This window comes from Manacus candei, unplaced genomic scaffold (genome assembly GCF_025592945.1).
Source record: "Manacus candei isolate 608988 ecotype Guabito, Panama unplaced genomic scaffold, ASM2559294v1 h1tg000017l, whole genome shotgun sequence".
Lineage (NCBI taxonomy): Eukaryota > Metazoa > Chordata > Aves > Passeriformes > Pipridae > Manacus > Manacus candei.
This window is the reverse complement of record NW_026138065.1, coordinates 13,645,198-13,670,491: the sequence shown is the minus strand read 5'-3', so window position 1 is coordinate 13,670,491 and position 25,294 is coordinate 13,645,198. Positions and strand designations below refer to the sequence as shown.

Below are 25,294 nucleotides of genomic sequence, written 5' to 3'. Positions count from 1 at the left end.
CTTCAGATAGCTTTTATAGTATTTCACTCCTTGTCAGGTGAAAATTGTTCTCTCTGCACCTGCTCTATAGCTTCTCTACAGTTGCAGTGGCTGGCTCTGTTGGTGGGAGCACAAGCAAATTGCTGCTGAGAGCTGGTAGCTGGAACTGGTAGGCACTCATGTACTTATTGGGAAGAAAAAGTCAAATTGTATTATGGGTCTCTTCAAGCTGGAAAGAGGAGAAAGAGTATTCTGCTTTCTCTCTTGAGAAAACTGTTCTAAAAGTCTAATAATGATAAATTCTGGGTGTACAGACAAGAGGTCTCTTGGAAGGCTGTATTTCCTTACTGTGCAGGAATCTGAGCTCTTGGATATAGTGCTTAATCCCTGTAACGAGTTAGAAGGTATGGTAAATAAGGGAAACATTTTCAATAATTTACTGGCACCTGCCTTGCATCACTGAGGAAGTTTTTGCTTGGGCTGGTGGAGGATCCTTCAGAGGAGACTTTTCAGACAGGCAAGAAGAGAGGAAAGGCTGTGAACCAAGAGAAAAAAGATAGAGGAGACTAAAGAAATAACAAACAGGTAACCATTGTCAGAACAGTTCACTTCTGTCTAGGCTGATGTCTTGTTTTGTTACAGTTCTTTAGTTATGAACCATTATGGTTCATAGTTATGGTTTTAGTTATGAAAATTATGGTTCAAATAACTAAGTTATGAGACTTCTCAAGACTCATCACATAAGAACATCAGAAAGCAGGTATGAGTATATAAAGGAAATATAGTAAATGTCGTAAACATTATATAATAAAATATGTCTTTATTTCCAGTAATTTTTCTTAGGCTAAATTTTTAAAACCTTTAATCAGGTGCTGTTGAGGTACTCTGAAAACCTAAGGAAATCCTGAACTATTTTATGAAATAGCCAGGTCCCAGGAGGGGATTCTTTAGCCAAAATTCTCAGTAATTATTGTTTTCAATAATAAATAATGAGTTTAAGTCGTGCGACTGCCTGCTCGTCTAGACGCATAGATAATGACCATTGTGGTTTTGACCTGCAATATAAGAAAGGCTGACTGCATTGCCTACCCTATTTTTCTCCCTCTCTCTCTCTTTTTTTTTTTTTTAATGACCAGAATCTCTAGATTTTTCTAATGTGGTAGGATAAAAAGAAGCCTGCTTCCAAGAGAAAGCTGCACTGATTTTTTTTCTAATACAACCATTTACAGAAGTGCTAATGTGTCCTAGGAAACATGAAGGCACAGTTTTGTTTTTAGAAATTGTTCTACAGAGTTATCAGATATAATTTTTTTTCCCTGCTCAATTTTTCAAGGATTATTTTTAGGCTGAACAGAAAGAAAAGATTTATTGACCTCAAGATTCATTAGACTCAAGATTATTCCACTAATCTCCCAAGGAAGTTTATAGAAACTTTGTGACTTGAGATTTTAAGTAGAGCTTACTGGGGGCAGGGGAACCCAAACCTTTAAAATGTGACACATGAGGAAAAAAATGTGTTAGAAGAGAGAGAATGGACTAACTGGCTTGATAAGGGTATTTTTTTATACGTAGCTTCTATAGATATTTGCACAGAAACAAGAACATTGCTAATTAACTGCTCATCTACTTCATGTGCTTATGGCTTACCAGCTATAGTCAAATCCCATCTGTCACTTGAGGACAATTAAGTGGGCTGAGAAGTATCCTTTTATGAGTGCACCTGGCCAGGAGGAGGTATTCCAGATGGACAGCGGGAGACACCTAGAAGAGGGAGGGAGGGAGGCTATGTCTTCACTAGGTAGTTGCAAGTTGTTTAACCTGTTCATATTAAACAAAAAAAAATTGTTCTGGAGTGGTACTGATAGGAGCAAAACTCATACGTGTGCTTCCGGTATCAATGCAAGAGCTGTGCAGTTTTCTTCAGACTGCTAAGGTTCTTGTCTCCAATTTTGTATGAGTTTTGACACTGCAGAAATTCAAAGATCTTTGGAAATTGCAAAAGCAAATAAATGGTATGAAGAATATTGGAGTTGAGGAAGAGATAATATGCACCCATGTTATCAAGTGAGACCCAAAGCCTGGAACTGGGCAGTGGCCCTGCAGCATATGTATATGATACTGAGTCTTGGTTCTGCTTGGGATGCGGTCCTGGAGGCTGCCCAACTGTGTTATAAAATAATCAGACCTGACTTTTCATGGTGTTGTCATGGTTTTCATTTTGTGCATATTCATTCAGGTTGCTCTTGATGTCTGTTGCCTGTGACTTACAATACAAAGATCCTTTCATTCGAGTAAGAAAATATGTGATGCATAATTGTATTTGTCCCTAAATACAATGTTTTCTCAAAACTCTGAGCAGTTGCAGTGGCTCTTTAGAGGCCATTTTCAAAGTTTACAGCAGTATACTCGACTAATGAGGTAATGATAAGGCCTCAATTATGTGCTGCAAGTTAAGAGGAATCCTTAAACTGCCATTCAGCTTCAGTTTTACTGCTATAATTTTAAAAGTGTCTGCCCTCCCTTTCTCCTTAAGCAAAATCATCCCACCCCATTTGTCAAGATAATGACATCCATGGCCAAGCAGGGCCTCTCCTTCCAGTGATAACTTTCTTCAGAGGAATACCATTAACAGCCTCATTTTGTAACACCTGAATACAGATAGTTTAATTTATCTCAATTCTATTTTTTTTCAGCTGTTACTTGCCATATCTGTCCATTATGCATGATCAGGAGACTGAAAGAAGGGTCATCAGCCTTTGTGCTGATACTTCCTAGTAAAGATTTTACATATGCACACGTACACATATATAAATAATATATATAGTTTTTGTCTGTAAGTAGATGTACATGGAAGAGAGATTTGCTTCTTGGTAGACAAGAAAGAAGGACTGCAACTTTTCTGGAAGTAGATTTTGCGAATCCCCGAGTGGTGATAAATTGCAGTGAGTTCTGTGGTGCCTCCTGGCAGGGCTGCACTGTCTGCAGCCCCTGGCTGGTGCTCAGGCCAGAGGGAAACATCAGTAAATTTCTGTGGGAAATGTACCTTCCTTCCCCTCTGTGGGAGGACAGACAAATGTCTGATTTCTCTGCTCCCCCTTGCACAGTCTTACACTGGGAAAGGTTTCAAATAAAAACACTTTTCTTTTTTAGAGCTGATGGGTCTCTAAGTTAGCTGTGAAGAAACAGCAGGTAATACTGTCTTGTTAACCATAACTATTCAGAAATCATCACTCTAAACATCAGATGAGATAGACTATGCCACATAAGCTATCTTTCGTAGCACTACCTATTTTTAAGCTCCCTTCTTCAATTTCTGAACTATTGTGGACCATCTTTAAAAAAAAAATAAAAATCTTTCCTAACCACATGACTCCAGTATCCAGTAAAGTAAAACTAAAAACCTCTCTTTTGAACCTCACAGCAAATGCAGAAGTTAGTGGCCCTTAGTCCTCACAGTCTATGGTCCTTGTGCAGCTGGATAAAGGGCCATTTGATATTATTCACTCTTTGAGCATTTTAAATGGAAACAAGACAGTTTCTCAAAACAAGCTATGCAGGATTTTGTGGGGCTTGTTTGTTTTTTTAACCTCTTGTTAAAAGCAGATTACATAATAGCAGCAGAGATTGGGTTTTGTTGGGTTTTTTCCCCCTTTTTTTCCTCTATAGTATTTAAAATATACTTTTTAAAGTTATTACTTAAGTATTCTGAGAGCCAGAGACTTGAACATCAGTGTATCTGCTTGTTCAGGAAAACAATGAAATGAAATGGATTCTTGCAGAGAGGGAAAATCATTTGTCTAACCCTGCTGATCAAGTCAAGAAAGATGAAACGAAAGCCACCAATATAACAGGTAGAAAAACAAATTAAGATACTTTCATTCTACCTTAGCAAAAGGATTAGTGTAAGGAATGTAGGAGAAAATTTTGAAAAGAATTTGTTTAATTTGGGCTCTTCTCAATTTAAAAGGCCTACCTGAACAAATTTTTCTCAATCACAAACAAACAACAACAAAAATGAGAAACAGACATAAAACCTAAAAATGTAGGCATATTCTTTCTCACCGATACATCACTTTCCAAATTAAAAATGCATTTTTTTTCTTTTTTTTTTCTTCTTCTGTCCTCCCTTCCTAATTTGAATCAAGCTCTAAGGTCTTTCATAACCCTCCATGAGGGATATGTCATATGTATTTTAACAGTTTTTTTTTTAATTCAGTCTTCTCTATTAGAGAAACTCTCTCAAGGCAAAAATCACACTTTGATGCCTGTGTCTGGCACAAGCACACGTAGTAAATAATATAGAAGAATAATCAGGCATATCTTGACAAACTAGATACCCAGTTCAAATGATTGTGATTACACTTTTTTCCCCCCTTACTTTTCTCACTAACATGACAGCAAGCATGTTTCCTTCAAAGAACAGATTTTGAGCCTGTCAGAGAGAAAAATTTAACGTGAGATTTTTCAAATGTGCTCAGCATACTGGATGCAGATGGGGTATTAAGGGCTCCAGTGTTCTATGGGTTGGTTTTTGTTTGTTTTTTTTTTTTTTTTTAATGATCCTACAATAGTACTTTTGGTTACAAAATAATTTCGAAAATTCAGCTTCTATGTAAATGCCTCAGGTCTGCGATAGATGGTTCTTAATAATCTCTTCTCGTTTTAGAGAAAGCACTTTGGCTGTGAGATTTTCAGGTGTTCTCCCAGTTGGTCAAATTCTGCTGTTATTGAGATTGCTGAAAATAATTTAACTTAAATTGGTGTTAACTGCTGTGGGTGTTTGGTCCTGCTTGTCATCTTTACCCTTTGTCCATAGGTATATGTTTAGGAATAAACATCTGAGCTCACAGAGACTAAACTTGTGCCTCAGCAGAGGTCCAAGCTGTTTGCTCCTGTATCGTAGGTGGATCAGGCATATGTGATACCACGTGACTTACGTCTGTCAATAGGTGTACTAATTGTAGCTTTTCCTTAAACCTACAACAAACATCTGGGCTTTAGATGCCTGTATAGAGGTGTTCTGTATGCAATCCTTTAGGATTAGTGAGAAGTACACTCTCATGGTGCAGCTCTGCTCAGCTATAGTAGATGAAGCACTTAGTAAGGTAGATATCTATAGCAGGCATAATAACGAATCGTTGCAGAACTGCTTAAGTCTTTTGATTTACCCACAGTGGTCATCAGACAACAAATGTGAATGTCTATATAACAGGCCTCAAAGCTGAGATCAAAGCCACTGCTGGATGTGGTTATCATTGTGGATGGAAAACAGTGATCATTCAGTGTGCAGAAGCTCTTCATGTCTATCTTCATTTTACATCCTTATGTTATTTTTGCCCCCCGGTTTCACTTGGGAAAAGTTCAATATTAATTGCTTCTGCAACCTTTACCTACAGCTCAGATGCTGTGTAGCTGTACGCTCCACTATGCTTTTTTCATTGTGAAACAATTTGTCCCTGGGACTGTTTTAGTACCACAGACACAGAAATGTAGCAGTGACTAACTGATTCACTCTTTAAGACATCGTTTATTTCATATTGTATCCATCTGTGCTATGATGATACCCTTCCTTTTTTGATTATGTTCCTTGAACTCTCTAGATGCTAATTTAGGAAATTCTTTACTTAACTTTTTTTTTGTAAGCTTTTGTGTTGGTGGTATCACTATTATTTCTAGAGACAACAAGCAGGAGATTTTTGGTATCTTTGCTTGGATAGTGGGTTTTTTTCTCAATTTATGAAAATATTTTTATTTTTAACAGATGAACCGAGGATAAAAGAGACCAGATCCTAGCACATCAGTGCTTTCTGGTACTGCTATGGTAAAATAAATACATAATTCCTTGACTTATCACAAGCTAATACATATCTGTGTGATTTTTTTTCTCCACCTCTTCTACCTCCTATTTTCTTAGAGCATATGCTCAGGATGCCACCCACAGCAAAGGATCAGTGTAAAGGATCTGTTGCAGATTACCCAACTGAGATTGATTGATTTTTCAATTTATGCATTTAACTCTCTTGGTTAAATTTCAACTTAGACCTCAAATGAATTTCAATAATGATACATGCCAAGACCTACATGCTATAGAGCTCCTGAAATTCGATAAATCCAACATAACTAATTAATGGATATTTAGTCACTGGTTGACCTTACACCTTTCTAATAAACCTCTAGGAAAATAACAGGTTAACATATAAAGACCCCTTCTGAAATGTCCCTTGTGGATTAGACTTCCGGTGGTGGCAGGCACTGAAGCTTGCAACCTTCCCTTTTTTGAAGCCGGCTTATTCTGGAACTCCTTGTGCTTCTGAGGTTTGCAGAAATCCTTCTAGGATTTCTTAAACGGGATTTATAGCCAAGCAGTAAACCAAATGGCAGTAGAAATTCCTAAATTATTGTGCTAGGAGGTCTTCTAAGCTGTACTGAAAATGTAATTGCTTTCACTTATGACTCTTGATTTATTGTTTCTGAAAGAAGCCCTGTATTCTGGTAGCATTTTAGTTAACTTGTTTTGTTGTGGCAATAACTGCATTTTACCTACTTTTCTTCCTCTATATCTCTCAGTATTTGCTGCTGTTAGAAGTGAATCTCATTCAGTTCAAAAAAGTTAGCAAGATAAAGGAAAAGAAGGAAATCCACCTGTGACCATAGCATTTAGAGGAAAGGATAAACCAACCAAGTGAATTGGATAGTGTTTCCCAGATCAATTGGAATACTGAATAGTTGACCAGCAAGATAATTTTAGAGTTCAAAATCTGCTTCTGTTTCTATTGGAAATGTGAAAAAGTAATTTCTCACGACTTCCATGAAATGTTTGTAGATGTGGGTGGCAAGTTATCTAGCCATACAAGACAATCATAGAACTCTTGGGGTTTTTTGCTTTTTTGTTTGTTTTGTTTCTCTGTGCAGTGAAAAATTAGGAATGTGGAACTCTCACAGCCTTTAGACTCTCTGTTTTTCCTCTCTCCAAAAGAGACAAGGTGACCTGAATGTAGTGTTTTCAGTGCTGTGTTATGAAACTGCAAAGCCTGATGAATAGGTAACTGCAGTTTGTTTACAGAATCTTGGCACAGAAGGTCACTAGGACTTTGAAACTCAGCTGAGATCCATACATTGAATAGCAGATCTGTGTAAGCACCTGCACCCTTGTTGCAAACTCTGGCATAAGGAACCAAGAGTCACATTTTCCCTGAGAATATAGGCAATTTTTATGTTTCCAGCTTTCTGTTAAACAACAAATCTGCAGTTACAAGTTAGTTCACAGTAAGAAAAAAAGCTTATTACTTGTGGGATCATTGAATCTGGGGAAAGTACACGGATTCAAGCCATACTGCCAGTGAATAAACATTCTCAGTTACCGGCTGCAGAGCCTGGGAAGCGGGGCTTTCCCAAAGCACAAAGTCAGGAAAATAAGAGTTCTCAGCACTGCAGGAGGTCTTTGTCTCCACCACCACAGGAGAAAAGTGAAGTGAGGTAAGCACACAGCCAGGCTTTTCCCTTTACTCTGCCCTTCATCAGGAACATGAACACAGACAGCCATCATAACCACTGATTCACAGGGAAGGAAAGGCCTGGCGAGATGCAGTCACCAATGCAATATGCTGCTGCCTTCTGCTTCCAACCTGCCTTGCAAAGGTTGCCTTTTTCTCTTTGTTGTCAGTTTGTTAGTAGCTGAGTCTTCCGTGTTGCATTGCATTTCAGTGGGAGCTTTTGTTTCCTGTAACACGTGTTTCTTTTATGTTGTCTTATGCTGCCCCACCTATACTGTGGTAAGGGAAGAGTAAATCCTTTATAAGTGACTACATGACAAGCACAAGAGAGACACAAGAGACATGGTCTGTTCTATTCTTGTGGCTGAGAAGAGATTTGAGTTCTGTACAATGTGCCACAAAAGATTTCATACAGCGTTTGGAGTTTCATTATTTGCATCCAGAGATAACTGAGACAAAGACAGTTAGATGCATCTGCTTTTGTCACCTGGATTCATGTTTTGTTACAAAGACCAGGGGGAAAGAAAAGTCAGTCTTACTACAGTAATGCTATGTGTCATCCTTTTATAATACTTTATAATACTATAAACAGAGTCCCTCATTTGAACTGGGGAATTGTAGTGAAAGAACAGAGATTTGCACTGAAATGTCTTTATGGTTTTAGGGTTTTTTTTTTGAGAAATGAAGGAGACAGTTTAGGTTTAGAATTATGTCTATATAAAAAAATCTTTAGTCAGTAATATTTTTTGCAAAAACTACTTACTGTGAAGACACAGACATACTTCCCAGCCATGACCATTTAAAATAATAAACACTCTCTAGGACAAAACCATCCTCTGTGCATTGCACTCTCCCATTAACAACAGTATTGAAAAGGTGCTACTAGAAGTACTCAAACCTTTGCTTAACATGCACATAGCACTGTTTGGGGAAGTTTAACACTGGAGATCTAGAATGTAAATCGTTCCACCAGTTTCTGCTTTGAGGAAGGTAATTAATTTTCTTCTAATATGATAATGATGCATTGTTTTTTTAGCTTGGTAAATCATGCAACAGACTGGTTTTGTTTCACAAAGGAACAAGGAAAGGAGTACAGGCTTAGAGGACAGATAAAATGTCCTAACTCTCCTGTTAAACCTGATTCAAGTAAACCTAAACTTTCAATTATGGTTCAATGATAGTTGAATAAGTCCTTCCTTTCCCCAAGTCCCAGAAGGTATCCTACTTACTGACAGCAATTCTTGAATCTCACTAGAGCAGATAATTTGAGCTAAATCATACATTGTCCCCTCATCTCTTGTTCAGAAGGAGAGGAGGTGATAAGTGTTTTCTGAGGTGTTTGATATTTGTATTTCCCTGAGGTTGTGAACATTGATTACAGAAGCAAGTCAGAATCCATGTAAAAGGAGTTTTCTGCTAGGTAAGCCTCTACAGTGTGATTTGACTGCAGGTCAAAGAATTACTTCTGTCAGAAAGGAGAAACCATATTAAATTCCAAGGAGGCCCTCAGAGTTAAAGGCCAGGGCAAAAGGCAGCAGTAATATTAGTGGACTAGATACCATTTTACCCTGCAGAGCAATTTTGTGGTTTCAGACATTTTCCTCTTGCTTCCACAAGGAAAGGTGGAATAACCAGACTTGGGTGTTAGTTAGAATATTACAGCCTAGCTTCAAAGCCTTGTTCCTCTTGATGTAGACTAGGAACAGGGACTCCTGTTTCCCATCCTCAGGCAGATCTCTGTAGTCTCCCAGCTGCTCTGAAGTTTGCTTATGGTGGCTTCTGCTGCACACGCACCATTAAAAATGGGCACGTGTCCAGGTTAGAGAGAGCAAGTGGGTGAGCATGACCAGCAGTGTGGGCATCTGAGATGCAAGAGGTGCTTTTCTTGTAATATGTCTGAGTCAGGAAGAACAGAGATCATGTCTCCTGCCTTGGGTAAATGACATTCTGAACTAGCAGGTAACTAAAGGGCTCTGGTTTTCTTCCCCCTCTGTGGGTTTCAACAGACTAAGTGTAGAGATTTGCTACCCTCTTTTATGACTAACCTCTCCTAAAAGAAACATACATCCTGTCCAGCTATTGAGGGGAAATTTAACTTATCTGGATGGCATGAAACTGGCTGAAAACTGTCACATGTGAAAAGTTAGAGTAAGTCTCGGTACCTTCTATTTGAAGTGACACTCACCCCTTTAAAAACTGGCATGTTTCCAAAGAGATGTAAAAACCCTTATAAATTATGAAGAAAAAAATTCGTATTGTATTTAATAACATATTCAAGGCTATCTTCTTTTGTATTTCTTTTTATTGAAATCCCTTCCCCCCAAAAAACCATTTAAGCTTGAAAAATCTCATTCCAAATCAGAAATACTTTGGAGGAACAAAATTAACAAGCGAGAACCTATTATCTCCACATCTGTAGCTGTGTAATCACAGTGCAGATGATTGATTGCCACTTCCATGTGTCTATAGGAAGACTCAATCTTTTCTTTCTATAACTAAAACTGAAACTGATGCTATCAGAAGTTCTGTATTTGACAAATCTAGAGTCTAATGATCTCTTGCAGAAGAGCACTGTAGACAAGATCTGAAATGGTTTCTTGTTGTGCAGGAGAAATGTTTATCTGGGAGTCATCACCATATCAATGTGGCTTTGTGTTGCATTGCAGTACTACATCGAAGAAACAAATATTTTTGTGGCATAATATTTTGTTTGCCATGAATAGCAAGAATTCATTTTGAAACCTTGTTCTTAGGTTCTGTTTCTTTAATATTAAAAACTTTTTCCAGTCTTTGGGTTTGTTTAGTTAACTAGTAAGACAGTATGGAATTTCTTTGCTCACATCTCCTGTCTGATGAGCAGAAGAAGATGGATGAGGAAAAGTGTTAGAATGTATTTTTTCCCAAGTCCTGTAAAACACACAACTTAGCCTAATTAGCCAGAAGATGTACCTTTTTTTGTGGAAATAAAGGTGTCAATTGGGGTTAATCAGTATTTACTACCTATACCATCTCTAGATGGAGAAGGGGGAAAGAAGAAGAAAAAATTTCCTTGTTCTGCTACTATCTTGGAAAACCATTTTGCTACTAGGTAAAGCAGATGCTGCACAAACTTGTAGAAATTAGGGAGTTTATTGTTATTTGGCAGATGGATGTGCTTGCTTCTAATGGCCTGTTTTGCCTTGATTACATGCGTCATGTCATTTCTGGCTGAGCACAAGGAATATGTTGGCACATTTCAATGCGGACTACCTGTCGGTAGGAATATGCTTACAAACAGTACAGTTACAGCTGGAACTAACATATTTTTTATTGCTTGACCGAAGCATAGCATTGCTTTTTGGGCCCTGTGAACTAACTAGTTTCTACAGTAAGTATCTTAGCAAGACATGAGCTCCTTGCTCCCAGCATCCTCCTAGGGACATGCAGTGTGAGGCCGTATGATGGTTGAGTGCCAGCCTCACATCATTAATGGGTCTCTCCTACCTGTCACTGCCACCTGCTCAGCCAGAAGGTAGTTTGTTTGGTTTTTTTGAAAGGAACAGAGACCAACCCCAGGTTTCTGAACATTGTTCCTGTGCTTAGTAACATGGCACCTGTTCATACCCTTATGGTATTATTTTGTACTCCAAGTTTTACAGTGTCAGCCAGCAAAATTCTCAAGGATCACTTTAGGCTCAGGCAAAGTGGGTGCTTGCCAGTAAAGCAGACAACTGCGGGGGAGGGCAGGAAACAGAGCACCTTGTGGTTCTCTGTACTGTTTTGAATGTGTTTAGGAGCCTGGAAAGCTGAACCTGAGAGAGGGCTTATGGAAAAGAAGCAGTAGTCGCTGCCGCAGAAGCACAGCCACCATCCTTCTCCCTGGCAAACAGCAAATTCAGCTCTGTTGGTGTCTCATCTGTTTCTGTCCGTTATCTTGATCTTGTTTCTTTCCATGGCTGGAGTTATATATCCCTGTTAGAGGCTTAACTTTTCATCCTTGGGGATGTGAAATTCTCACCGTGTTCCTCAAAAGCTTTGAGGTGGCCTCATCTGTCACTGTATATCTGGTTCCTCTACCCCACTTACATAGCTATGGAGTTTCTGGGAGTTATGGGTGCAGTGTAGCAAATTATTTGCTTTCCCACATCCTTTCACAGAAGACTGAGTGGGATTTTTTCTCAGGCAGGACTGGTACCTCTGAAGGCATGCACATTTCTGTGTTCCTCTAACATCCAAGGACTGATGGTGCTTTTAGCTTGCTCCACCTCACATTTATGCTCTCTGTGCCCTCTCTGAATGGGCATCACAGAGAAAGATCTACAGCATACGGAGAAGATATGGGTTTTGAATGTACTTCATGAACACTGCAACTGCACACACAGTGGAGCTTTTTCATCCAATGAGAATGAGGAAGGACCTAACATTGTGTTAAATGTGAGGGCAGAAATAGACACAAGTGACTGCATAGTCCAACCCCCCTACTGCTGAAGCGCAGCATGCCTGAGCAGCACGAAGGGAGCGATAACAGCAGACAAGTCCCTGCACAGATGGATTTTGGAGTGGTGTGGGAGCACCTCCGTTCTGGAGCAGAGCAGCTGGCTCACAGTGTCCAAGCAACACTAGACCAATCAGCGGAAGTGCCAGTCTCATGGAAAACCTGGGAAAACTTTGGCCAGCGTTCAGCATTTAATGCTGTGACGCTCAGCAGAGGGCTGTAACTGGCACACGTGATTGTGTTGTCAGTTCTCTGACAGTTGCCAAAGAAAGTGGTGTGGATCCCGTGGGTGACGTGCAGCTACAGCTGCTGAGCCAGCCAGCTCTCAGGCCAGCCTGGCTGCCTGCCACCCACGTGCCAGCTGAGCCCTGGCTGCTGGGTATGGATTTCAGTGGGTGTTTTTCCTTCTCGTTGTGGGGTATGTTAATTTTGCATCCTGCCGCACCTCTGACTGGCATTCCTTCTGTAATTTTTTTGTGGGGGAATCTCTTCAAAATAGCTCCATGTGGATGTCTCTGGGCAAATAGTCTTTTGCTTTCAAATGCCGATAATGTACTTGAAAAGAGCTGTACAGTGCATGACCATTAGCATTTATTAAATGGATGGGCTGTGCTAAGTCCCAAACAATCAGATGTTTACATTAAGCAGCCTTTCCCCACACCTGCTACACTGGCATCTCTCCAGACAGCTCACCATGAGGGCACAGATCACATGGCTCTCCTTAGGTACTCTCTGAAGCTAACCCCTTGGTACCCTGTTACCTCTTTGGGTATTCCTTTCATAGCAATTCCAATGCCCCACTTTCATTTATCATCATCTTTTTTTTAAAGCTCCTGAGATCAGTGTTGGTGGAATATTATTTCTTTTTTCATTGCTGGCAAGAAATTACAGAAAATCAAGTTCCAAGAGCATGATAGTATGCTTCACTCTCATAGTGACTGTTGTGTGTACATACACAGATGTATGTACAGCTGCTTTATCCAATGTAGCGGTGATCACAAAGAGTACTGAAGTTAGTTTTCCTAGAAGTTTAAGTGGACTGAAACAACAAATTTGCTAGCTCAGATTTCTTTCCTGGGTTCAAGTTGGTACCCCACAAACAATGCCATAGCTTTAGTTACAAGGGTCCTATTTAAAACTGAACAGTTTTTCTTTGCATTAAACATCAAAGCTCATGAATACTCCCACCTTGCTACGACTGTACCATGCAATAGAACCCTCCTGAATTTAAAAAACAAACAAAATAAGAAAAGGGCAGAGAACACGACATGATACTGCTGTTTAGTATGATCTCAACTTCCTTCATGCTTCTAAGTGTTTATCAATTAAACAGCAAGAAAATGATAACCAGTTCTGGCTTCCTCTACAAGCAATGCCAGGCTCTTTACAGTGGTGCCAAGGACAGTACAAGAGGTAACAGACACAAGTGGAAACAGAAGAGGCTCCATCTGAACATCTGAAAACACTTTTTCACTGTGAGGTTAACCAAGCATACGAACAGGCTATCCAGAGAGGCTGTGGTGTTTCTATCCTTGGAGATATTCAAAAGCCATCTGGACTTGATCTGGGCAGCTGGCTATGGGTAGCCCTTCCTGAGCAGCAGGATTGGACAAGATGACCTACAGAGCTCCCTTCCAACCTTAACTGTTCTGTGACTCTATCATTTCAACTTTTGTCCCTCTTCACCCTTATTTTTTGAATATTTTCTTCCAGGACAGAGGAAATGATGGGAGGAGAAGAGAAGAATGACACAGAGTGATAAGGGAAACCTTTAGGAATGTTGGCGCAGGATAAGGAGATGTGATGGAGCCCCTGAAATGTTAGGGAACAAGAGGTTGTCACAAAAGAAACCTGAAAATGCAGAGCAGCAGAATGCCAAGGATTGGCCACAGATGCAGTAAGTTTAGCCCAAAAAAGTCAATAAACCTATACTCAATAAGTCAATAAGCTCTGTGTGTGAACACTATTGACTTACACATGGACATAGGCCTGTAAGGAACTTCTTGGATGTTGAGTCCTGTTCCTTTTTATGATACACAACTGTTGTATGGAGCAATGCTGTAGCCCTTAACATAAAGAGCCTAGATTCCCTGGCAGTTCTTACCATTGAAATGAGTTTTGTTCCAGGTCCAGGAATGGATCATTTGTTAATACGGTTCCTTGCTGCTCCAGGGAAGCCTGTACTGTCATGATCCTGGACTGCACAGATAGTGTCAGTCCAGACACGTAATGAACATGAACTGAAAAAAGGGCTTCTCTTTCTTTATAACCTGAAGAATATCAAAAGAAGCTGTAAGAAAACAGGAAGCATTGTGCCTTCATCACTTTGACATAACCAGGAATGCTGCCTTTTTTTGTGTGTGTGTGCTTGTTTATTTGTTTGATTGTTTTCTTATTTCCCCCCTTCTCTTCCCCCCCACTCTTCCCCATGCTGATGTCATTGTCTTTTCTTTATGTGACTTGAGGGGAGTCACTGATGACCTCATTATGGGAAAGATCCCTCCACACCACAGAACAGATTTGAGACTCTGCCCTTTCAATAATTTTTTTTAATTGAGTTTTGTTTGTTCAGTCATCCTGCTCAGCGGTAAACGACAGGTGCCACTCCCCTGAAGAGAGATTACACTGAAGTTTGAGCACAAGAGTCCTTCTAGGAGGGTTTTATGATAGCTAACTGTGTTAGTGCTTAATTCTCTGGTTCTTTTAATCTTCATTGAATAAAAATATGAAACATTGATATTGCTATGTCCACTCAGAGTTTATTCACAACACTTACTGTGTTATTTAGCTGTCCTTACTAGCAGTGACTTTCTTTGTTTCCAGAGTATTGTTCCTGAAATTACTTTCTTTCAAAGAGGCGAGACCATCTGTTTGTAGTGAAGAGAAAGAGTTTTCTGTTTAGTGTAGGGGGTTTTGTTGCTTCTTTTGTTTGGTGGTGGTTTAGGGGTGGGTTTTGCTTTTTTATTTTGTTGGTTGGTTGGTTAGTTGGTTCGCTGTTGGGTTTTGGTTTGTTGTGTGTGTGTGCTCTGTTTTTTTTGATCTGTTCTTAATGAATAGATTTTTGGTGCAAATTAGCTGCATCAGAGGAGTTCTTACCCCTCAAGGCAAGATAATTTCCTGGAGAGTCTGCTGACGTGTGTGTGTATGGGGCAACTGATGTTAGGGGCTGGCGTATCTTGGCTATAGGGAGGAAGTGTTTTAGAGGTGTCCACACCAAAATCTATCACTGCTGTCAGCAGGAGATGTTAGTGGGTTCAGTGCATAGATTGAAAAGGGCCCTCTTTGATACGGTTTCTCCTGTTGAGGGGCTTTTCTGGTGGAAAAAAGTATTAAGATGCCCAACATGAATGGGTGAGTGGATTGGGTATGCAAAGAGGTCTGACAGTAACACCTGTCCACTTTTGCTGTCATCAACCTCTGTCTTCTCTCCTAGTGTTTGTACTGCACATTCTGCTGACACTGCTGTAACACTTTAAACTTCCCTGTTTTGTTGGCCACCTCTTGTGCTTTCCATCAGGTCAAAAAGTCTTGAAACTAAACATTCTTTTTTAATGCTGAGATTAACTCGGTTGGTTAGAGCAAGGTTATGGGCTATGGGTTTCATCCCTGTGTGGGCCATTCACTTTAGAGTGGGAGTCACTGATCATTGTGGGTCCCTTCTAACTCACAATATTCTGTGAAACTCTGTGAAACTAATTCTCCACGTTTCCTCTTCACAGTGTTTCTAATTTTTAACTTTATCAGTACATCTTAGTGTAAACCTGAAGTATCCCATGAGATCTGCCTTCTGTTTCCTGAAAAAGTGTCCTCTGAAGTGGCCTCAAAATGTTCACTGAAATTTCTAAGGTAAAAGGCTTTTTTTTTTCAGGGCTCTGCAATATCCAGACAAACTTGATGTGTTTTCCAGAGATGCTCAAATGTTCTACACGGTGTTTCATAAATGTTGTATTGTCTTTTCCCTTTGGCATTCACATAATCTTGTTTCAGTAATTAAAAGTTATAGAAATTGGAACTTTATCATTTAATAACCTTCTTACTTGTTGTTTCAACAGATGACTATGTTCTAGTTAAAAACATGTAGATATCTTTATAAACAAAAAGTAACCAGTTTGTAAAGGAAGGAAGGCCAGAGCAGGAATATGCGAAGAGACAAAAATAATATACCTGAGACATGAATTCAGAAAATACCAATCAGGCCCAATTTTACGTGGAAACAGTGGATGTGCTGAATCTTTAAAGACCATAAAATTCTTGCTTTCTTTTAAAGTGCTAACTTAAGCTGTTTTGATTGACATAAATTGAGAGATGCCTTAATATCTGACCAATCTCTTATTAGGGCACTTTATTCACACTCGTCGAAAAGATGGTCTCTTCTGCCTTTTATGTCTGTGATCTAAGATCCAGCCCTCCACTATAGATTGTAGTTGGTTTTTTGAAGTGATGAAATATAAGTCAACAGCAGAAATGGAATAAAAGTAAATCTCTGGCTACTTCAATAAGGGGGAGGGCAAGGGCACCTGTTTGATTCTGTCTGAGCATTCAGCTCTGAACCACTGCATATTTCATGTGGTTATGAAGCTGTACATTACTAGCAGAAGTCTCTTAGCATGAATATATGAGTACTTGATAAAGACCTGGTGGTTTCATCAGTCTGTAAGAAAGATCAACTTTTTTTTGTTGTTGCTGTTGTTAATTTTATTTTAAGGAAGAGGAAACATAAGGCATAATTTCATCTGTTTTGGGGTAATTGGCACTGTTGTCAGTGGAAATAGGTGGTGTTGGTGGCTGGGGGTATTCAGTACCTGGAAAGAAAGTACTGAAGATTTCAGTCTGGCATACCCTCCAGATTGTTTTGATAGAGGAATGTGAAGTAGACCAACTGCCCCTACATAAAGAAATATATTCTCATGCCCTCTGTTGACAGTGAAGGACAAAGTTTTTCTAGAATAGATGCCAAATACACTGTGCTAACTATGCAATGCACAAACATCCTAATAAAATAGTTAGGGATGATTGTATTTCTCTCCACTCCTCGGGTGATTAATTGAATGTTGGTCAGTGAGCAACAAAGTCCATATTTTCATGGGACTGTTCTCTTGTGGCTGTTTTTCGAAAGATCCATAAATCCATGGACTTTTCTATCCAACATTAAGATCTAGCTAACTGTCCTACCTCTATACATCGGACCAGCTTTACCCAGTTTCTGCTCAGAGGAGTCTCTAAATCAACATGTAAGGCAGACGCAGAGACGACATGATTTCTGTCCCCAGCCATCTCCTTCCCAGGGCACGTGGTATATATTTTATTGGAAATTGCTCCTGGCAGTATGTGCCACTTATTTTCCTTTAATCCTGTTTTCATCTCACCTCATAATGATTTCAGGAATGTTTTCAGTTTCCAAAGCCAAGGAAGCAGTTTCTTCTAGGCAGCAATTGCATTTGCTGTTAAATAAAAAGAAATGCGCTTTTCTGGCTAAGCTCTCTAAAGAAGATTGTACAATCTGTACTGTATACTTGGAAACTGCTGCAACAAGAAGCGTACCATATGGTGTATGTGGCATCCCCTTACCTCAAATGTTTCCTTAGTCAGGCTGGAATGGTTGGTAATGAGCTAATTTTTGAACAAGGAGAAATATGGGTGATTTTTGTCTTCTTTTTTTTTTTTTTTTTTTTTTTTTTTTTTTTGTTCTTTTTTTTTGTTCTTTTTTTTTTTTTTTTTGTGGGAGGTGGGGGAAGGGTATTGGAGTGAGAAGAGAGAAATCTGTACATACCAGAACCAGGAGAAGAAATGTTGTTATTCCTCACCTCTGCTGGTTACCTCATCAGCTTGAAGTATATAGAAATCAGGAACCTCTGTTGAACAGAGGTTAACATGATGACATCATAGGAAAATAGAATTTAAGTAAGAATGGCTTTAGCTCCTCCTTCCCACTGGTAAAGGTATAGCCCATAAACATGTGGGAAATGGGTACAACAAGAAGGTGAAATGCAATGAACAGTTGTCTTTTACTATGTGAGAAAAGAATGGGAGACATAGTATCCTTGGGAAACACTTCTGTGGGTTGTATTCTTCTTGGAAGTTGCCTTAGAGTAAAACCCTAGGAGTGTGATACAGTTAAAATTGAAATTTTCTGTACCTGTGGGCTCCTGAAAATAACAGACAGGGAGGGAAATCCATTTAGACCATCACTGCTCTCCGGCAAAGCAGTTTTAGTGTGTGACCATATTTGCCTGATCTACCCGAAATAGAAATAGCCAGTTCAGGGAAATTGCTGACCTGTATGACCAAGCTGACATGAAAACTCTTTTATACTCCCTACTACCAGATGTACTGGTCTTGGTGTGTATCCTAGTAAAGGATATTCTCTTTGAAATAAGCAAGAAGTAGACGACCTGACCCTACAAAAGCTTGAGATGGCTTTTTTCTCTCCCACTGAAATGTTGTATTCCACATTTATTAAAGATGAAGTCCATCTAAAGTGACATGCTGCTGCCACTTAACAGTGTGGAAAAAAACAGTATGAATCTAATGCACTGCATTCAGAGAAATGAATTGTGCCAGCTATCCCTATAAACTAAAAGGTAAATCGACCTAATGCCTTGCAAACAGCTAGATTTGATCTAAATTTGCTTCTCATAGTGAAAATAACATGTTCTGTACCTGCAACGATGTAGTAGCTCCATAAGCAGCTGTGAGTCCCTTTAGGCTATAACTATCCTTTCCCATTTTCCTGATGGGCAAGTGTTTATTCCAGTTTTTTTGTAATCAGATTTCTGAAGACAAGCAAAAAGAAAACAAGGAACAAACAAAGTCTTAAGCCCAAACCTTTAATACCCTCTTCCCCTTGTTTATCATAGTAGTCATCAGGTATGTAGTCATAGCCACATGCCAGCCAAGAATACTGTTCTACTGCTTGTTCCTCTTTAAATGACATTTGTTTGCTATTGCCAACTCCATTGTAAAAGTTAATCTAAGAAGTCTGAAGCTCTTTGAAATGTCTGTTTTGGTCTCAGTGCTGAGAAGATGGGATTTATGTGCTGATAGCTAGTTTGCGAAGATACGTTGTTGGTGGAGACTCAGTTTGGAGAATTTCCAAAAACTGGTAGATTTAATTTGGATAAGCATCTGTTGACTGGAGTTTGCAAGGCCTGTGGTCAATAGCAACCTCAGTAGAGTGGAGTCAGGCACATTAAGGATAAATGTCTGTGATTCATTGTCTTGCGCAGAAGTCTAGAACCTGGATAGAAGGTTCTTGAGCTTTCATATTCTTATCAGTCTATTCTGATGTCCTAACACAGGATAAATCATAAGACCAAAAGCAATACATTGATCCCAAATAAAGGGAACATTCTTTACCAGGAGCCAAAATATGATCTTTTCCTACAGGCTATAAAGTGTTACAAATCCTGTGTAGAATTTTCTGTTAAGAACCTTGAAACTAACCTGAGAAGAAGATGGGTGGATTGTGGAAAACAGGGGCATTCTGGGGGCTGAAACTGCAATTGGGTATAGGGCAGGCTGCATGAAAAGTAGGGTGAAACAGCAGCATATACTTATTCATATAGTGATCAAAACTAGTGTGCAGTTCCAGTGTAGTTACACCATGAATATTGTTAGTGCAGCCAAAAGCCAGCAAGTGAGGGGACTCCTAAAGAACTGCTTTTGCCATGAGAGTTGTGATGAGTTGCCTTGGAAAACAAATTGAGCAAGGGACTTCCCTGCTGATGGCTCTTGTGCAATGATTCAAAGCCCCAGGATCCTTCCTTGAATGCAGATGGTCTCATTACTCCCTGAACTTTAGGGTTATCCTTTATTTTGAATTTTGGGTTCTCACTTGCATTACTTGGGGATAAAGTATGAACAGAAAATGGAAAAAAAGGCTGAATCCCTTTTGTGTTCCTCTCTTATCATTTTAGCTGAAGACACTACAATGGGGATTCATTACAAAATAAATATGTATAGCATTAAAGGGCAAAGAACAAAATGCTAATTTCATGAGTTTGAAGAAAGGCATCAAGAGCAGAACATTTAATTATTAGACAAACAAAAGCTGAGTTTTCTAAGCTTATACAGACATTTTTAACTGAAAAATAGATTTATATTGTAATGAGTGTTAAGAAACAGACAATTATCTGTGAGTTATCACTAATTTATTGAAATGAAGACAAACATGTATTATTTAATTTGTCATTATCTGAAGTCTCCAAGAGTTCATGAGGGTTTCTCACTCTGTGTTTTTTATGTGTGTTAGAGAAAGGAAAACATGCCTGAGCCAATTAAATATATTTTCATAGAAAAAAAAAAGTAATTGCATATATGTATATATCTATATGCTCAGGTTAGAAGTCAGTAAACACTTGCCCATTTCTCTGTATGGAATCAGGTTTTAATTCTCCACTATTATACTTCTCATCATTTATAAACCTGCAAATCAGAACTTAAAATGCCAGCATGTTGATTTGCAGTAATTTGCACTGGTGGTGTTAAGAAAAGGAGAATCAGAACATGAAACTTCAGTGTCAGTTCAGAAAACTGTCAGACAGGAATATGTGTCCTTCTGCTGCCACGTGGGAGTGGAGTTGAATTACAAATGCGAAGCTGTATTTACACTGTGGCTCACTATCTCACTTCCTGGAATGCATGAACCCATTCAAGGACAAGGATCATTTCATGCTCTGAGGTGTAAATGGAAGCAATTTCACCAATAGTGAAATATCTAGTCAGGGGCCACCAGAGATAGAAATGATTCAAATTCCTGTTTCCTCATGAATACTCAATCATGCTTTGCAGGACAGACCAAGACAATAATAAACCTTTGGGGGTTGTACTGTGGCCTCCTTGTCCAAGAGCTTGAGACTATATTATTTTATACATTTATTATCTATAGAACATGTGTTGTAACTCTTGGGGGAAACAGCTTTCAAACAGAATATCAAACATTGGAACAATGAGATAAGTTCTTAAGACTTTTAACAATATACTGGCTTCCAGTGGAAGCCTCAATGTAAATAAGATGTTGATCTAATTTGAAAACCAAATACCCCATGAAATTAGATTGGTAAAATTCAAGATACGGAATATATTCAGTTTCTACAAAAATTTTCCTTTTGGGTTTCAAATAACTGTAGTTTCAAGGGGGTTTTGTTATGGAAAAACTCAGCTCTGAGGATGGATTCATTTCCATCTTGGGATAAAGAAAAGTGTTTGCTTTTGTATCATTTTCAAAAATCAATTTGACCACAAGACTTACCATGGTAGATGCTTACCTGCAGTTCCATGTCAAAAGCATTAAAGACACTGTGCTACATTCTAATTGGTCTAACACATGTGAGCCTAAATCTTCCTTATGGTTCTGAGCTGCAGTGAGTGAAAATCTTCCCTATTACGCAGACATGGGTTTAGCTGAAAAATCACTGGATTTACTAGGGAATCTGTTTAAGATGCTGTGTGTCTCTGGACAACCTCTTGACCTGAACATACCCACTACTTCTCACGTTGTGTTACATCAGAAAAGGATGAACTTAAGAACAGTGTCTTAGTTGTACTTCCAAAACTGTGATTATCAGCTTAGTATTGTCACCTTCCTACTGTTTCATTTTAACATACACTGCTTTGCACACATGTACTGTAGTTCTTATAAATACTTGCTCCAGCTGAAAGCCAGATCTAAAAGCAGGTGTGCTGAACCACATCACAATCTGCATCTTTTAATTTTTACTGTTATCTGAACAATCTGTTTGTTGACATGCTTCTATCTAAAACCTGAACTCTTTATGGACTGTATTCCACTCTTACAAATATCAAACTACTTACTCTTCTCCCAGCTCCAGGAGATAATAAACAATGCTACCATCTCATCTGCCACTAAAAAAAAATTTACTTTTTAGCCTTTATTAGTTGTGAGTGGAAGCTTAGGGGTATGTTCCCTTTCTCCACAGCTCAAAAAACCAGAAGGAAATCACAAAACAACTTGGCATGATAACAGTATTGAATTTTCTGTTTTTTCTGTTGGCTCAATTTATTATTGTGTGTGTGTGCTTTTGATATTTAAGCCCCTGAATGACAAAAATCTTATTTTAGACTTCCTGAAATAAAATTCTATAATAACTTGCAGAGGTTTTTGGTTGAGTGAAAATTCAGTGAAAATTAAAATTGTAGCCCCAGCATTGTGCCACCACTTTGAGCAGAGATTAACTTAATTTCTCTGATGCCAGTTCTGTGTCTGAGTGAGGACATCAAGATCTGAGTGGAGCAGGAAATATGGACCCACAGTGTAATTATCTTCTGGCCTCTAAAGATCAATGTTACTTTATCCTGCAACCACTCAAATATTCTTTGAAGCTAGAAAATACTGATATATTGATGATGATCAGGAGTATAACAAGCATAAGGATCCAAGCTGTGATAACCTAAAATCAGGTGAACACTATTTTTGGCTTCTTCAGCATTCCCAGGAACTCCCAATTCTTGTTTTTTTCTGATTCATTTTTGACCAAAAACCTTCACCATGGGTGGCTTACCTCACATCTGGAGGAGTCACATCATCGACCAGGCCATTGTCCCACATGCCACCTTCATACAAGTAATAACAACATCCACAAAACACATGTTTCTTGGGCATGGTGAAGTTTTAACACCATATGGTTGTTAATGTTTACAAATGAGGTGTGATTAAGTTGTCAGTCACTTACAGAATTGAAGTGGAATGGACTGGATGAAGAGGGAGGAGTGACCTTGAGTTAATGGAGACTATTGTGGCATCTCCTATGCAATGAATAATCCCATAGTTAATAGCTAGCTTGTTCTCATCCATATCCCTTTTCATGTGCACCTTCTTTTATTACATCGATGATCAAGTAGTCGGTACATATGGCTGGAGGCAAGGAATTAAAAGGTATAAATAACACACACTTTAATTGAAATCCAACTGTGAATGCCTGGCCTCTGTGATTAAACCTTTTATTGCATGGATTGTCCCACCACAGGTACATTCATACTACTGAGAGAACTACTTATCTTAACAAAAAAAAAAAAAAGGCATTTCGTTTTTTCAGATGTCCAAATTGAATCGTTTGAGAATTTCTTTCACAGTAACAGGGCAAGTACTATAGATATAACAAATATGCTCTTGCATGGATGCAAAATCTTTCTCTAGACTCTCCTGCTCAGATGCTCATGGCAAGCACTTTGAATACACCAACACTGCACAGAGAGAGTGAACATGAGATCCAGCATTAAGTATATTGAGGGTTTTCCACCCCTATTATTGCTCGTTAATGGGGTCCCTAGGATTTCTTAAAAATAAATTAAAAAAAATCTATTGGCTTGGGCTGGTCACCTAGAGTTGCCTTAGTACAAAAGCTTGATGCTGGATTTCTCCAGGCTCTCTGCCTTTATCAAACTTCAGTGAGCAGGCTTGATGAGCAGGCTGCTGGGTTAGCAGTGTGACTCCTAGGGGGATTTAGCTGTGAGAGTAGATCAACATTTGCCTGAAAATAGGGGCACTGCTGGTGTCATCCTTCACACAGTGTATAGCAGAATGGGACCTTGATTACTGTCATAGAAACAGGAATGGATGATATTTATTATAGATCACTTGATGGGTAGACTCTCTGCAGTGATGATGAATTAATGTTTTCCGGGGGAGAGGGATGACTGGTTGTTGCTAAGCCTCAAATTTAGGAGGTTGGTTTGTTTATAACTGTCTGGAAAGAGTTCTCCAAGCATTATCCAAGATTTACACCTGTGTGATATGATAACCAGACTGAAAAAACCACTGTTCTTGACAACAGTATCCAAGTATTTTTCCAATTCATGTGTGTCACATCTGCAATGTGATAGACTTCTTTTAACAAGTCAGTGCTGATATGAACTTGATGCTTGGTATTCCCCAAAGAAAGTTATGTGGAGGAAAACCTCTGTGTCCAAGCTGCACAAAAAGCTGATTGCTGCAGAGAATGCAGAAAAATAACCCTAAACTAAGCTCACTGTCTTGCATTAGCAGTGAATTACCTTGATAATATATTTTAAATTACTCAGTTAAAGATATTTGGCTTCTCTCAAGGAGATTTATCAGCTAAGACAAGCTTTTGTGGAACATTTTTGAACCTAAACTACATAACAGAGGCCAGTAAATACAGCCCACCAAAAGGAGAGAAGGGCCCTGGGAACCGTTAGAAATATAAATTATTTGGTTTTACTGCAGTATTCAGCTGGAAGGTTCTCCCTTGATTTAAACAGATGCTTTGTTTTCCCCCTTGTTGTCTACTGCATTTGCACTTGTCCTGCCAGATATCCAAAAGCAGTTAAGCCAGGTAAATCAAATAATTGGTTTGTGTTGCTCTTAACAAACCTGATCGTATTTCTAGCACTGCAGTAAATTTGCCAACAGAATATGGCACTCTGTAGAATTCTGAATTGAAAATCTAGGTGAGAAGTCTTACTTGAGGACAACAAAAGCTGCTAAAAGGAGAAGAATGAAGCTGGAAGCACTAGTTCTTCATCTACAACAAGCACCACGAAAGCTGTTTTATCCTTCATGCAGCACGAAAGGTTTTGAACCTAAGCTGTTTGAGCCTAAATTGTTAGGGTTTTCTTAAGTCTTATAATTTTTTACCTTATTTAGGTTGCTGGAGCATGTGTTTCAAGAAGAATGCCCTTGGCATTTGAAAGTAGAGAATTTAGTAATTTAAATTATAGAAAGAAATAGATTAATTTTTTACCCCACAATCTTCTTGCAGAAAGGGTTCCCCAAACCCTTTTCAAATCAGCAGGTTCCGTTCCAGGGAAGGACAGGATGAAGGCTCACCTCGCTGCAGCTTACACTAGGATTTCTCTAATGTATCTCTGTCAGCTTCTCTGAGACTGCTTTTGCTTTGAAGCAAGGTAGGAGAAAGCAGAATCCTGCAGGGACTGTGTAGGCAAAAGCAACTGCTCTGATGTACTCTACAGTGGTTCATACACGGCTGGGGATGTATAAAAGCTGTTTTATTGGCAAGGGGACTGTTGGCCAAGGCACTATGGTTATACAGTAGTACCATGGGACCAGTAGGTTCCACAAGAGCAGACACTGTGAATTTTGAATTACTGTCACCTCTAAAGCATTATACTGCCAATAGTGCTGTACCTCCACACAGTAATTTTCATTCAGCACTCAGATTTTGCCAGCTATTTTGAAGTTCCACTTCAAATTAATGTGTCCTCTGTTTCATAACACCACATCTTAGTGGTTCAATGTCATCCTAAAACAAATGAGAGAAAGACTTTATCATATAAAAAGCTTGGTAAACATGAGAACATATATACTAGGGGGAATGACTCTGTCTCCTGACTGCTCAGGAGACTACAT

The 25,294-nt window shown here is 39.0% G+C and overlaps 1 protein-coding gene across 5 annotated transcripts in view; it reads left to right on the top strand.

Annotated features, from left to right (window-relative positions):
- The window catches only part of LRFN2 (leucine rich repeat and fibronectin type III domain containing 2), a 158,090-nt gene that overhangs the window by 14,196 nt on the left and 118,600 nt on the right, over nt 1-25,294 (top strand). Inside the window, exons 1-2 of one of the 5 annotated variants that reach the window (XM_051782884.1) lie at nt 17,863-17,885; nt 18,409-18,527. The exons of the other annotated variants lie outside the window; for them this stretch is intronic. The gene's annotated coding sequence lies outside the window, so the exon portion shown is untranslated. Of the gene's footprint in view, nt 1-17,862; nt 17,886-18,408; nt 18,528-25,294 lie in introns of those variants that run through there. 5 annotated transcript variants of the gene reach the window in all.